Below are 16,522 nucleotides of genomic sequence, written 5' to 3' on the forward strand. Positions count from 1 at the left end.
AAAGTGGCTGTACAAGTTTGCATTCCCACCAGCAATGGAAGAGTGTTCCCCTTTCTCCACATCTCAAGAGCATAAGCTATCATTGGTGTTTTTGATTTTAGTCATTTTGGCCTGTGTAAGATGGTACCTCAGAACTGTTTTGATTTGCATTTCTCTGATTACTAAGGATGTTGAACATTTTCTTAAGTGTCTTTTGGCTATTTGAGACTCCTCTGTTGAGAGTTCTCTGTTTAGATCTGTACCCCATTTTTTATTGGATTATTTGGTGTTTTGATGTCTAGTTTCTTTAGTTCTTTGTGTATTTTGGAGATCAATACCGTGTCAGATGTGGGGTTGGTAAAGATCTTTTTCTGCTGCCATTTTGTCTTCTTGACCATGTTCTTTGCTTTACTGAAATTTCTCAGTTTCAGGAGATCCATTTATTCATTGTCGGTCTCAGTGTCTGTGCTATTGGTGTTCTATTCAGGAAATGGTTTCCTGTGCCTATGTGTTCAAGGCTACTTCCCACTTTCTTTTCTATCAGGTTCAGTAAGTAGGATTTTGTTGAGGTCTTTGATCCATTTGGACTTGAGTTTTATGCATGGTGATAGATATGTATCTATTTTCTTTCTTCTACATGTCGAAATCCAGTTATGCCAGCACCATTTGTTGAACATGCTTTATTTTTTTCTATTTTATAATTTTAGCTTCTTTGTCAAAAATCAGGTATTCATAAGTGTGTGGGTTGATATCAGGGTCTTCAATTTGATTCCATTGGTCCATCTGTCTGTTTTTATACTAATACCAAGCTATTTTCATTACTATGGCTCTATAGTAGAGTTTGAAGTCAGGTATAGTGATGCCACCAGAAGTTCCTTTATTGCACAGGATTGTTTTGGCTATCCTGGGTTTTTGTTTTTCTATATGAAATTGAGTGTTGTTCTTCCAAGGTCAGTAAAGGACTTTTCTGGGATATTGATGGGAATTCCATTTAATCTGTAGATTTCTTTTGGTAAGATTGCCATTTTTACTCTGTTAATCCTACCTATCCAAGAGCATGGGAGATCTTTCCATTTTTCTGGTGTCTTTTTCAATTTCTTTCTTCAAAAGACTTAAAGTTCTTGTCATACAGATCTTTCACTTGTTTGGTTAGAGTTACCCCAAGATATTTTATGTTATTTGTGGCTATTGTAAATGGTGATGCTTCTCTGATTTCTTTCTCAGCCCATTTATCATCTGTATATAAGAAGACCACTGATTTTTTAGTTAAATTTGTATCCTGCTACATTACTGAAGATGTTTATCAGCTGGTAGAATTTTTGGATCATTTATGTAAACTATAATATCATCAGCAAATAATGATAGTTTGACTTCTTCCTTTCCAATCTGTATCTCCTTGATCTCTTTGAACCATTTTTGTGTCTTATTGCTCTAGCTAGAACTTCTCTGGGATGAAGCCTACTTAGTCATGTTGGATGATTTTTCTTATGTGTTCTTGGATCCAGTTTGCCAATATTTTATCAGGTATTTTTGCATCAATGTTCATGAAGGAGATTTGTCTGTAATTCTCTATCTTAGCTGTGTTTGTGTGGTTTGTGTATCAGGGTAACTGTGGCCTCATAAAAGGAGTTTGGCAATGTTTCTTCTGTTTCTATTACATGTAACATTTTGAGGAGTATTGGTATTAGATCTTCTTTGAAATTCTGGTAGAATTCTATGCTGAAACCATCAATCTGGTCCTGTGGGAGGGAATTTTTTTCTTTTGGGAGGGAATTTTGATGTCTTTGTATTTCCATAGAGCTTATAGGTCTATTTAATTTGTTTATCTGGTCTTGATTTAATTTTGGTATGTCTTACTTATTCAAAATTTGTCCATTTCCCTTAAGTTTTTCAATTTTGTGGAATACAGGTTTTTAAAGTATACCTGATGATTCTCTGGATTTCCTCAGTGTCTTGTTATATTCTTTTTTTCATTTCTAATTTTGTTTATTTGGATATTTTTTCTCTACTCTTTAGTTAGTTTGGATAGAGATTTGTTGTCTGTTTTGTTGATTTTCTTGAAGAACCAACTCTTTGTCTCATTGACTCTTTCATCCCTCAATTTAATTATTTCTTGTTGTCTACTCATCCTAGGTGAGTTTGCTTCTTTTTGCTCTAGAGCTTTTAATTGACTAGTGTGGGATTCTTTCCAGTTTCTTTATGTAGGTATTTAGTGCTATGAACTTTCCTCTTAGCATTGATTCCATTGTGTCCCAAAAGTTTGGGTATGTTGTGTAGTCATGTTATTGAATTTTAGGAAGTCTTTAATTTCTTTCTTTATTTCTTCCTTGACCCAGTGGTGATTCAGTTGTGCATTTTTCAACTTCCATGAGGTTGTCAGCTTTCTGCAGTTAGTGTTGTTTTCAATTCTAACTTCAAGCCATGATGATCCAATAAAATACAGGGGGGTTATTCCAATTTTTTGTGTCTGTTGAGGTTTTCTTTGTTACCAAGTATATGGTCAATTTTAGAGAATGATCATGAAGTGCTGAGAAGAAGGTATATTCTTTTGTTTGTGCGTGAAATGTTCTATAGGTGTCTGTTAAGCCCATTTGTGTCATAACACCTGTTAGTTCCTTTATTTCTCTGTTAAGTTTGTCTGACAGACCTATCCAGTGGTGAGAGTGGGGTTGAAGTCTCCCACTATTGTTGTGTGGGATTTGATGTGTGATTTAATAAAGCTTTAGTAATGTTTCTTTTACAGTTGAGGGTGTGCTTGTATTTGGGTCATAGATATTCAGAATTGAGAGTTCATCTTGACGGATTTTTCCTATGATGAATATGAAAGACATTCTTCATCTCTTTTGACTCATTTTAGTTTGAAGTCTATTTTGTTAGATGTTAGGATAGCTACACCAAGTTGTTTCTTAGGTCCATTTGATTGGAAAATATTTTCCAAACCCTCTACTCTGAGTTAATGTCTGCCTTTGAGGTTGAGATGTGCTTCTTGTATGCAGCAGAAGGATGGACTCTGTTTTTGTATCTAATCTGTTAGCCTGTGTCTTTTTATAGGCGAAATGAATCCATTCATTGATATTAATGGATATTAATGACTAGTGATTGCTAGTTCCGTTTGTTTTTGTTTTTGTTTTTGTTTTTTATGATGGTAGTGTGTGTGTGTGTTTCCCTTCTTTTGGACTTGCTTGTGTGGTGTTATCTATTGCCTGTGTTCTTGTGATGTAGCTAACTTACCTGGGTTGGAGTTTTCCTACTAGTACTTTCAGTAGGGCTGGGTTTTTGGATGGGTATTATTTAAATCTTGTTTTGTCACAGAATATTTTCTCCATCTATAATGAATGCATATTTTTCTGGGTATAGTAGTCTGGGCTGGCATCCATGGCCTCTTAGTGTCTGTGTAATGCCTGACCAGGATCTTCTGGCTTTCATTATTTCCATTGAGAAGTTGGGTGCAATTCTGATAGATCTGCTGCTTTACATTACTCAACCTTTTCCTTTTGTAGCTCTTAATATTATTTCTTTATTCTGTATGTTTAGCATTTTGATTATTATGTGGGAAGGGGACTTATTTTTTTGGTCTAACCTATTTGCTGTTCTGTAGGCATCTTGCATTTTTACAGGCATGTCCTCCTTTAGTTTGGGAAAGTTTTCTTCTATGATTTTGTTGAATATATTTTCTGTGTCTTTGAGTTGGACTCATTTTCCTTTTTCTTTCCCTATTATTATTAAGTTCAGTTTTTTCATGGTGTCTAAGATTTCCTGGATATTTTCTCTATTAAGAATTTGTTGGTTTTAACATTTTCTTTGACTGATGAATCTATCTTACCTTCAAGGTCTGTGATTCTCTCTTCCATCACATGTATTCTGTTATTTATGCTTGCATCTGTAGTTCCTAATTGTTTCCTCATATTTTCCATTTCCATATTTCCCTCTGTTTGTGTTTTCTTTTTGCCTCTAGTTCAGGTTTTAAGTCTTGAACCATTTCCTTCATCTGTTATCTTGGTTCTCTTTACAGGATTTGTTGAAATCTTCCAATTTTTTGTGTCTTTCCCTCCATTTCTTTAAGGGGATTTTTCATTTCTTCTTTAAAGGTTTCAATAATATTCATAAAGTTATTGTTTTCTTCTGCTTCATCCAGGTTGGGATGTTCAAGTCTTGGTGTTGTAGAACCTCTGGTTTCTTGTAGTGCTGTATTGCTCTTTATATTGTTGAGTGTATTTTTACACTGTTGTCTACCCATCTTTACCTCCCATCGGTACAAATGGGTCCCTCTTCCTCCAATTGGTATAGTTGGGGGCTGTGGCTCCTTTGAACTCTCTTCTGGTGCAACCAGAGTAGAACCATAGGTGATTGCTCTTCTATGTGCAGGCTTGACTGATGCTGTGGTTCCAGTGGTCACATAGTTTCCTGGAGGCCACTGCTGTTGCCCTACAGCCATGCTCATGTCCTTCCTGCCCCAATGCACTCATGGGTCTCATCCTGGTGACCTGGCCCACAGTGCTCCTGCTCTCCAGGTTCTGGTGGCCTGGCCCACTCAGGTCTTACTTTTTAAGCCAGCCTGACTATCTGTTTTAGTTGTTGTGTTTCAACTACTCACACAATGTAATTACTGGTTCACTTGAATATGAATCTGAAAGTGTTACCTGCTTCTGCTCTGCACATTTGCTCTTTCCTTTTCAGCCTTATAATATTTAATTAATTGTTTTCAGGACTCTCTCTGGCTTTAGAATTCATAGCTTGTGTGTTTAATTTATCAAATCAGAGCCTATTTTCAAAAAATATTGTATGCATTTGTGTATGAACATTAAAATAACATACATATTTCCAATTCTTTGTTCCCAAGATATTATCATTTTGCTAAAAATACAAAATACATAATGAGAAATAATGAAGCATTTAAATAATACTACAATACAAATTGTATTAGTACTACTAATGTGCTTAGTGTTTAGTAATTCAAATTGATAGAATGGATTTTATCATCTGTACTTGTTCATTTCTGGCAATCTTCATTTTCTTGTGTGCATTTAGATTCCTTTCTGGAATTATATTTATTTTCCCCACAGAATTTCTATTATTTCTTCTTAAAGTGTAGTTCCTTTGGAAATTAATTTCTTCAGTTTGTTTTCTTGAAAATGTCTTTATTTCTGCTTTACTTTTGAGAGATCCTCCCCAAGCATAGAATTCTAAGCTGTCTTCCTCCCCATCACCTCTCCATACCCCTCCCTCCACCCCCTTCCTTTCAACTTTCAGGACTTAAAAGATGGCATTCCATTGCTGGGCAACTTTAAGCAAATTTTTGTAAGAAGTCCTCTGTAGCTCTTCTCACAATCTTCCTCATGTGACTTCTCACTACCTTAAAATTGTCTTTGTTATTGTTAGGTTGAAATATGACCTAATTCTCTAGTCATTTTTCAAAACTTATACGTTGAGGTTTCCATGTCTGTGACTTTCTGGCTTCCCTTAATTTTGGAAATTTCTCGAGTTTTTATTTTTATTATATCTATGTTTTCAGACATTTCTGTTGTTGCCTGGTTTTCTTCTTGGTTCTGTGACTCTGCCAATGAAACCAACAAACGAGTCCTCATCTCTGTACTCTATTGTAATATTTCACACATTTCTACTTTACCTTTCCTTTTCCTTTCCTTTTTTCTCCTGAAACTTCTTTATCATTCTTTGCCTTTCCCACAATTCCCTGCTGATTTTTAAGTATTGATCATAATTACTTAAAACTCCTTATCATGTAGTTAAACTTTTATATCATATCTAAACTCATTTCTATTATTTGCTTTGTATCTTGGTAACTTTTTCTCCATATGTAAAAGCTTTCAAAAAAGTTATTGTTGAAAGCTTGGCCCACTGTACAGGACAATGTTTATTGAGGTAAAGTAAATAGCATCTAAAAAATGGAATCAATGACAGACTCTTGAGATAATGACAGAGTCTGGAGATCCTCCATGGAAGGCCTCACCCTCCTTGGGGATTGGGTGGGGGATTAGGGGGCCTGATGGGGGGCAGGGAGAGGGAGCCAGGATTGGCATGTAAAGCAAGCTCGTTTCTAATTTAAAGAAAAAAAAGAATAAAAAAATAAAAATGGAATTAATCACATTTCATTTCCATGAGACTTTTAGTGTTAATCCAAGTCTATATATTTAGGAATAGAACTAGTCACGGTGTTCAGTGAGCCTTTGATTGCATTCAGGGAGCCTCAGCCCTCTCTTATTTCCTTATATCTTGTATGTTTCTCAGGGGCTCCATCCTCGGTGTCTTTTGTTTGCTCTTCAGAGGCAATCTCCAAGTTTTCCCAGCACTCCTGAAAATATTCACTGTTACTCAAATCATGTGGGTGAGGTTGTACTAGTTTCAATTTTTCATCACCACGGACAAAGATACCCGGAATAAATGCCTGAAGAGGAAGAGTTTATTTGGTTCACAGTGTCAGAGGGTTTAGTCACAGTGAGAAAGCACAGTGGAGACACTTGCATCACTGTAGCCAGGAAGCAGAGAGAGGAGTGCTGGTCTCTACTGACTTTGCCCCCTTTAATTTAGTCTGGGCCCCCAGACAGTAGGGCAGCACCACCCTCATTCAGAGTGGTTTCTCGCGCTTCCGCTAGTTATCTCTGGAAGAGCCCTGACCAGCACACCTTGGAGATGTGTTTCCTAGGTGAGTCTAAACGTAGAGTAGTGGACGGTGAATAGGGACCATCACAGTGGGTAAGGGGATGTGCTAACTGAACTGCAGTCTTGTGCAGGCTGGGCATATGGGGTCCAAGAGTGTGGCCTCCTCAACGTCCTGTCCCTCTTGCGGGGGGACCTCTGTTCTCAGCCCGCAACCCTTTCCTTCTCCCAGGAGAAGAAGTTCATGTTCCACCCCTCTGTTGGAGCCTGAACACTCAGGCTCATGATGATCCTCACCTCCCCCATCGTAGTTCAAGGCTTCTGCTCTGTGCCCACCTCACAGCAGACGTCACATCCCACAGGGGGCGCTCTCTGGGGCTTCTCCAGTCTGTCTTTGTCCTATCAACAGGAAAGTTGGAGCAGATGTAGTCTGTGTCTGTTCTCTGAAGAAACTACACACTTTCCCCCCCACACCTGTCCTTAGTCAGTCTCCACCTATTTATTTTTTTACATGAATGAATGACTCATTTTAATAAATGATTTTCACAAAAGCATGAAAATGACTTGATGTGACTTTGAGCCAGTTTGTAGAGTATATTTTAAGTGTGTTTATTATTTAAATTAGAAACATGCATGCTTCAAATGTCAATCCCAGCTCCCCCACCAGCCCCACTCCCACCCCCGACCCCCCCACTCCCCCACTCCCAATCCAATCCCTACATTATTCCCCAAGGAGGATGAGAACCTTCTTGGGGGGGATCTCCAGAGTCTGTCGTTTCATCCAGGGCAGGACCTAGGCCCTTCCCCATGTGTCCAGGCTGAGAGAGCATCTCTCCACCTATTTATTAATAAGCAATTTGGTATTTGTGTTTGGCTACATTTGGCTCGAACAAAAGCCGAGTTCCCATCTTTCCTGAAAGTCTTTGAATACCATTAGCTATGAGGATAGTTGGTTTCCAAATGACTTTAGCTTGCTCATGAATTTTACAAAACTATGAACTTGGAGCTTGTCCAGCTTTTGTGTGTGTTGGTCAAAAGGGTGAGTGGTAATCCTTCTATCTCATTATGCTCTAAGCAAAAAGTGTTTTCTGATTGTTTTTTTAAATTTATTTGTCTTTCTTCCACTCAAACATGTTTAGCTTCTGGCTGTAGATATTTTAGAATTATCTCTGAATTCCTGATATAGTATTGTAATCATTCATCTTTTCTAACTTTGCTTTTCTTCTGATAGACAGACTTACAGTGTCATTAATTGGTGTTTTCTAGCATTTTAAAGCTATAAGATGTTTCAGAATTGTTTTAACAGTTTTCTCTGAAGTAAATGGCACAGGGTGAAGGAGCAGCATCTGCCCTTGTTGGGATGATGGGACTGAAACAGGGAGATGTCAACATTTATCTAGGGTCAGGGCAAAGCCATCTTAAAATGCTGTAAGTTATTGTGTCAGTTATTTTAGGCACCTGCTGTGACATTTCATTGGGACAAAGCTACTGGAAGAGTCTTGCCCAGAACCACTAGGAGAAATCGTGCCTTGCTGGAGTAGTTACAACAGTAAATTTTAGTGTGTTGTGAACATTGAGTTTAAACTCAACGCAGGCAAATGATCTTTGTGGTTTCTAGAGGACTCTGTGAGTCTTTGCTGTGATGGTGTCCTGAGAGCTGTGCAGGCTGTGGGAGATGGAGGACAGCTTCTGTCTTCTCACTTTTCCTTTTTCCATATTTTTTATTTAACTTTTTACACATGTCACTCTCAGTTCCCTCTCCCTCCCCTCCTCCTCCACCCCCTAATTCTCCCAACCCCTCACCCCCACTCCATCCCCCCTCAGCTCCCCAGGGAGGGCAAGGGCCTCCATGAGGGATTTCCAGAGTCTGACACATCATTCCGGGTATGGCCCAGGTTCTTCACCATGTGTCCAGGCTGACAGAGCATCCCTCCATGTGGCATGGGCTCCCAGAGTCCCTCTGTATGCCAGGAATAAATACTGCTCCACTCTCCTAGGTCCCACAGGTTGCCAAGGCCTCCTCTCTGTCACCCAGATTCGGTGGGAGGATGGCTGGATCAGTCCCATGCTGGCCCCTCAGTCATCAGTCTGGGGTCCATGTGATGCCCCTTGTTTAGGTCAGCTGCCCCTGTGGGCCTCGCCAGCCCAATCCTGATTCCCTTGGTCATCACTCCTCTTTGCAAGTGGGTTCCAGGAGTTCAATTCAGTTCACAGCTGTGGGTGTCTGCCTCTGCCTCCATCAGCCACTGGATGAGAGTTCTAGGATGGCATATAAGGCCGTCATTCTCAACATCATGGGAGGGCATTTAAGGTAGCCTTAATGCCAGTTGGTGTCATTCCTGTAGATCTGTGAAGATCTCACTAGTGCCAGATCTCTCCTCCAACTTATAATGGCTCCCTCTTTTCTGGTATCTCCCATCCTTTTATCCTCTATTCTTACCCTGGCTCAACCTTCCTGCTCTCCCATGTCCTCCTCTCTCCTCCTCTTCTCTCCCTCTCTTTCTCCCATCTCCTTTTGCCCTCCCCTTCTCCCCCTCCCCAATCTAATTAGGAGATGGCATCCCATAATCCTTCTCTAGGTTATCATGCATATCTCTCTTAAGGTCCTCCCTGCACCCCAGACTCTCTGGCAGTGGGATTGTGAGCTGGCAATGCCCTTCCTTCTCCATGTCTAAAATCCATATATGAGTGAGTACATACCATGTTTGTCTTTTTGTGACTGGGTTACCTCAGTCAGGATGGTTCTTCTAGTGACAGCCATTTGCCTGAAAATTTCAAGATTCCATTGCTTTTCTGCTGAGTAATACTCCATTGTGTAAATGTACCACATTTTCTCTATCCACTCTTCAGTTGAGGGGCATCTAGGTTGCTTCCAGGTTCTGGCTATTACAAATAATGCTGCTATGAACATAGCTGAGCAGATGTCCTTATCGTATGAGGGTACATCTTTTGGGTATATGCCTAAGAGTGGAATTGCTGGATCTTGCGGTAGACTGACTTCCATTTTTCTGAGGAATCTCCATACTGATCTCCAAAGTGGCTGCACAAGTTGGCATTCCCACCAGCAGTGGAGGAGTGTACCCCTTTCTCCGCATCCTCTCCAGCATAAACTGTCATTAGTGTTTTTGATTTTAGCCATTCTGACAGGAGTGAGATGTTGTTTTGATTTGCATTTCCCTAATGGCTAAAGATATTGAGCACTTTCTCAAGTGTCTCTTGGCCATTTTAGACTCCTCTATTAAGAATTCTCTATTTAGTTCTGTACCCATTTTTTAATTGGATCCTTTGGTGTTCTGGAGACTTGCTTCTTGAGTTCTTTGTAAATTTTGGAGATCAGCCCTCTGTCAGATGTAGGGTTTGTAAATATCTTTTCCATTCTGTGGGCTGTCATTTTGTCTTGTTGACTGTGTCCTTTGCCCTGCAGAAGCTCCTCAGTCTTTCTTCTTACTTTTAAATCCTAGCATGCAACAGATGAAGAAGCAGTGCCAAGAGGGGCCAGAATGGAAGAAATAGACTTTCATGCTGGGCTGAAAACCAACTTCTTCATTTTCCCTGAGGGACTTTCTTCCTGCAAAGCCACGGGCCTTCTCTGCAATCAGGCCACCTAGGTGCCTGAAGCTCTTTCTCCTTGTATCACCTCTGGTTCCAGGCCCTGCTCCTCTAACTGTTGGTTTTACTTAGAGTTTCTTTGTCTTCTATTTATCAGTGTCTTACTAGAGCATATTCAGACCAAATCAAAGATAAACTGATACTACTTCCTAGGGCTTGATAGGCAGTGGAACTTGTGAGCCATCCACGATCAATCATTAGCTTTTAATGCATTTTTAAAAGTTTTTGTTTTAAATAAAGTAAATAGGGGGTTGAAACAAGTCCTTGATCCCTTTACATTAAATATTCACAGCCTGTGCTCTTAGTCTCCGAAAGGACTGCAACCTGAGCAAATCAGACAGTAGAAGATGTAACACTGAGTGGAACCTGTGCTTGTAATCCTGAAATTTGGGAGGCAGAGACAGGATCAAGAGTTAACCTTAGCTACAAAATGAGTTTGAGGCCAGTCTGGTCTGTGGGAGCTCCTATACCACACATACACACACGCGCGCGCACACACACACACACACACACACACACACACATGCACACACACACGAGAGAGAGAGAGAGAGAGAGAGAGAGAGAGAGAGAGAGAGACCCTTTACCATGTTGCATAGGAAGATGCATAGAGAGACAGAGGCTGCTCTGAGCTCAGTTACCAGAGTCCTTGCTAAGACATCATTTTCCTAGGACACTGTGGGAGCAAACTGCCTGGAAGACTGAAGAAGACAATGAGATCACCATAGTGCCCTTCCTATGACACCATACTTACTTTGAACAGGTATGTGGGTTTGTGTTGACACAGAGGAAAGGTACAAGAATGCTTAGAAATGAATCAATTTGTGGGTCACAGATCATGAATAAAAGAAGGGTTTCAGATGGCACAGTTGATAAAGCACTTGATTTATAAAAATATATGCTCTGTTTGAGTCCCACACTCACCAAGAAAGCCATATGAGGTGGCATGTGCCTGTGAGCCTAGTGCTGGGCAAGCGTAGACAAGAGGACTCCTAGAGCCCAAGAACCAGCTGCTCTTGCTGATCAGTGAGCTCCAAGCTCTATATCTTAATTATTACACTTCTATTACTGTGATTAAACACCATGATGGAGCAACTCATGGAAAAGAATGTATTGATGGCTAACAATTCCAGAGGGTTACAGTCTGTGACTGTCATGGCAGGGATCACAGCAGCTTGCAGACAGGCATGACACTAGAATGCTTCCATATTTATTCACAATCCTAAAGCATAGACAGCTAAGAACAAACTTTTTCAAGCCTCAAAACCCTCCCAAATGACACACCCCCTTCCAACAAGGTCACACCCCCTAATCCTTTCCAAACAGTCCCACCAAGTATTCAAGTGTATGCGCCTATGGGTGTCGTTCACATTCAAACCACCCCAGAGCAATATCGAAGGACACCAAACATAGAACTGTAGCCTACACACACACACACACACACCTGAGATCCCATGAGGTGTATCAGCCTTTGAGACAAATGAAAGAACTGAATGAAGCCAACTAAGTTGGTAATGACAGGTTTTCAGACTGAGGAACGGGCTGTGGATAGTGACATAAATGTGCTAGAGAGAGGTGGCATGTGAGAAATGGGAGAATCCTAAGAGGGAGGAAGCACCCAACACTCATCTTACCTACTAATGCAAATAAAAAATAGTGATCCAAATACATGATTTTAGATGTGAGGTCCTGGAGAGAAAGGGCAGTGACTACACAGGTCAGAAGGTCGGCAGTCGGAAGAAGGCTCCAGCCCAGGGAGAGTACAGCCCAGGTCCAGTAATGAGCACCACGTACAGAGAGTAAAGTCTTAGAGAAGCCCTCTGGCTCTCACCCCAAGAATGAATCAGAGGACCGCTAAGACTCAGAGAATGAGGGAACCCCAATTTGCTTCTTGAATACCCATATGCATGTATAATACATATGAGGATGTAGCCCACATGCCAAGCACAAGACATGAAGATATGTTTCAGCAATGAGGATTTAAGGAGAACAAATAAGCACCTGAAAGAATGCTAAAATCATAAACCAAAAAGGAAATAAAAAATAAAATCATGATGCGATACCTACACATATACCCACACCAGAATGACTCACAGTGATGTGGCGTGGACACTTAAAAGGATGTGACTCATGGATAAACAAGAATGTGCTTTTGACATGTGTAGACACTAGGGTGCATCAAAACAGTTTCTTTGTTAAAAAAGAAAAACAGCTTCAGAGGTTGCATGTCAGATGGACATGACGAGACATGCCTGTACTCCCGGCACTTGGGAAGTGGAGACAGGAGGATTTTAAATTGGAGGGCAGCCCGAGCCACCCAGTGAGACCCTACCACAAAACAAAACAAACAGGGTGCACATAACAAAATTATATTTGTTATTTTTATATTTGAAATTATAACTGCAACATTTCTCCCTTCCCTTTCCTCCCTCCAGACCCTCCCATATATCCCTACCAGCTTTTAAACTCACAGCATCCTTTTTCAGAAAGAGTTATTGTATAAATATGAACATATGTATATGTAAATTGCTCAGTCTGTACAGTGTTACTGGTATGTGTGCCTTCAAAGCTGACCATTGATATTGAATAGCCAGCCTGTGTGCTCTTCCCTGGAGAAGTCTATTTCTTCCACACAGCATTCCTTAACTGTCTATAGCTCTTTTTGTAGGACTGAGGCCTTGTGGGCTTTTCCCCATCCACTTTGGTATGTCCATTGACATCAGACTTGTTCAGCTTGTCTTTGGGTGGTCACACTGGTGAGACTTTATGAGTGTGATGTCTGACATTACTAGGAGACTCAGTGTCACAGCAAACTCCCTGATCCTCTGACTCTTACAATCTTTCTTCTACCTCTTCCTAAATGTTTCCTGAGCCTTAGGTGTGAGATAATTTGCATTCTTGGGACTTGTCTCTACAATTCTGCATTTTGGTAGCTTGTAGTGGTTTCCATATGTTGCAAAGAGAAGTTTCCTTGATAGGCGTGAAGACTACACTTATCTGTGGGTGCAAGGTCAAATGTTTAGATTGCTATTAGGGATTATGCTGGATTAGTAAAGTAGTGGTTGTAGATTCTCCTCCAGGAACCACGACTTCACCAGCACTGAGTAGTCACCTAGGTTTCCAGTACCAGGGATGCTGTTTTCTTCTTGTTGAGTATGTCTTAAGTCCAATGAGAGAGCAGTTGGTCAGCTGAGACATGCCTGCCACTTCTGTCCCCTTACAGTTAGTATGCTATGGTGGTCATGGTTGAGGTTCATATGTGTCATATTTGGGTAGCACTGTTGGTTGCCTTTCTCCTTTGGAGGCTTGCATGGTGCTTTCTGACACCATGAAAGCTGGTTTTCAGGGAGAGGGCATGCAGGCCGGTTCCAGCTCAGGGGCCTCTGTGTCCTGTGTCTGAAATGCATGGTGTCTTCAGCAATGGGGATGTACTCCTTGGGGGCCAACCAAAGGCAATGGTATAACACGAATAATTAAAAACTCAGAGATAGATACTGGGGTTTAAGTCGAAGATCAGAGAAGCAAAGCAGCCAGCCACTTGAGAGTGCTCAGACTGAAGGGGTGATCCACTGAACCTCAGATTGCATCTCCAGATTGCACTGCTCTCCATTAGGCCTCAGAATCCTAGACTACTATTCTCTCTTATTGTGACTGGAGACTATGTGCCCCATGAGACCCTTTGCTTCTTCTTTTTATACCTCTCTAGTGCTGGAACGAAAGGCATGAGCTCTGCTTCTCTTTTAGACTGATTCACTCTCATGTAGCCCTGGGTGGCCTTGAACTCAGAGAGATCCATCTGCCTTTGTCTCTTGAGTCCTGAGATTAAAGTTGTGTGCCCCCCTGACAAACTTCTATGGCTGTGGCTAGCTGTGCATTCTGATCCTTCAGGCAAGCTTTATTAAATCATAAATAATATATCACCACACACAGCTATAGACTTCATGTTTGGGAGTCTTTTGGACAGCCCTGGCCATTAACCTATCAGAGGGATTCTCATGTCTGGTAGTGCAGGTTTTGCTAGGTGTTCTTTGGCTGCTGGGGGCATTGTCATCCCAGATGAGAAAAGTTCATTATAGCTAAATGTGTCTATTGATTTACAAAATTACATGTATTGCACAATTTTAGTTAAATAGTCAATACTATAATTCATTATGGCTTTTTAAATACTTTCTTACTGTTATTAGTAAAACTACATTTAGATGGAGTCAAAGATAAAATGGTAAGAGAGGCAATAGTGGTGCTAGACTAGAACATGGAGATTTTATTAGAGGAAGCAGAATGTTCTGACCCTAGTGGTGCTTATATCAACATATATACATACATATACACATATATATTAAAATCCATAAAAATAGCTTACTTAAAACATTACTTTTAGTCTGATAACATGCACAATAATTTTTCAAAGGAATTCAAAATCATCAACTTTTCGTTTGGGATTTTGGTTTTTGAGACAAGAATCCATTACATGACTTACTCCCCCTGAAATTGTGATCCCATTTCCTCAGCTTCCTGAGTGCCAGGGTTACAGATGTGAGCTACAGCTGCTGGCTTTTGACTTTATTCCATAGTATTCATTCCAAGTCCAGGAGCTAGAGGCATCCAATGACCAAGGACCGGTGTCATCAGCTCACTGAATCCTGGCTCCAAAGACAGGTTACTTGGACCTAGGAATACTGTCAACTGAGAATCAAAATTATTTTCATGTTTAGTTATTCATTAATTGTGTGTGTGCCCACATGCTATGATACACATGTAGAGGTCAGAGGACAGCATGCAAGAATTGGTTCTCTCATTGCACTATGTGGGTTCTGGGCCTCCAAACTCAAGTTGTCATGATAGCAACAAACACCTTTACCAGTTGAACCATGTTTTCTGGGCCCTTTGACAAAATCCTTTCGATGAGTAGCCAGCTGTTGATGGCCAGCCTGCAAATCCCTGGTGTCCCAGAGACATTTGTCTCTTGTTTATACACACTGTCCTCAAATCCCCAAGGTATGGTGAACACATATTTTGTACTGCTATTCAGCCTGACTACTGAGCAGAACTTCATTTCATGTGGAGGGGCTCCTACCCTGCTCATCTGGGGATATCCATGTGTTACCAAATGGCCTGCTGTGATTCTGCTTCTAAAATCAGTGTTTCTTGGTTAGTTTGACCACAAGCACTTCTCAAACTAGGAACAGATTTTAAATGTCACCTTCATCTCTCTCTCTCTCTCTCTCTCTCTCTCTCTCTCTCTCTCTCTCTCTCTCTCTCTCTCTCTCTCATTTCCTTAACTTTTGTGTCTTTCTCTGCAAGTGCATGGGTGTGTAGTAAGATGGCCAGTCATGTGATGCTGAATGAGTTGAGGAGACTGTGGTCTGACTTCTAGTAGAATTCTGCCATGCCCAAGGCTCAGAGAAACCCATTCAAGGCCAGGACCCTGCAGCTTTTTCTTTTGCTTCTCACTCTCAAGTCAGGCTTTTGGGTCATGCAGACCATGTAATTCCCTCCCATCGCTCAACATGTCCTAAATCCTAGTAACATGTCCGTTAGAACTGCCTAGGGTGAACTCATGAGCCACTTCTGCAAAGCAGTTTTCAGAAGAGTGCCCACCCTTCCTCATCGTGGGACTGCAGCAGGGTGTCTGAACTGACTATAACAGTCCTGTGGATTGGATTCAGATTGAACTGACACAGTGAACTGACACTATGTCATTCATACATCAGGTGCCCTGGCATGCACTACCTCATCTGAGCAAGACTCTCTATCACCTTAAACATATTTATTAACCATTAACTTGCATCAGTTGCTGAGTCAAATTCAGGACAAAGGACCACTTATGAGCTCGCCGAAGACTTACCTAACCATTTCACCATAAACATCTCCTAAGGGACCTACTTCAGCATATGAATCGTGTATATTGAAGGGAGAACAGCCTCAAACACACAACTACATTTAACATGACAAGGAACCCAGCCCACAGTAAGAAAATGAAGGCAACACTTGATTTTCCCTAGCAAAGCATTCCTGGTGGTTCCATGGGTCTTTCCCCATGACAATTAGCTGACAAATGATGAAGGGTATGCTATTGATTTGTGTCATGGGCAGATCTGTAACCACCCCAAGCTTTGCACAAACTTGCATCTTTGGCTAAGCAAAGTCTAAGCGTTGAGCTTAAGGATGGTGGTTCTCCGTCATCACTGGACAGCGCTATAACAGCTGAGCCATCACGGAGACATGAGTTTTGGGTGCTAAAACTACTGCCCACATCAGTTTGCAAGCACTCTCTATAAGTTGCTTTCAATTGGATCTGGATGCTTCCTTTCAGTTAGAC

Source organism: Mesocricetus auratus, unplaced genomic scaffold (assembly GCF_017639785.1).
Source record: "Mesocricetus auratus isolate SY011 unplaced genomic scaffold, BCM_Maur_2.0 Super-Scaffold_100015, whole genome shotgun sequence".
In the NCBI taxonomy this organism is placed as follows: Eukaryota; Metazoa; Chordata; class Mammalia; order Rodentia; family Cricetidae; genus Mesocricetus; species Mesocricetus auratus.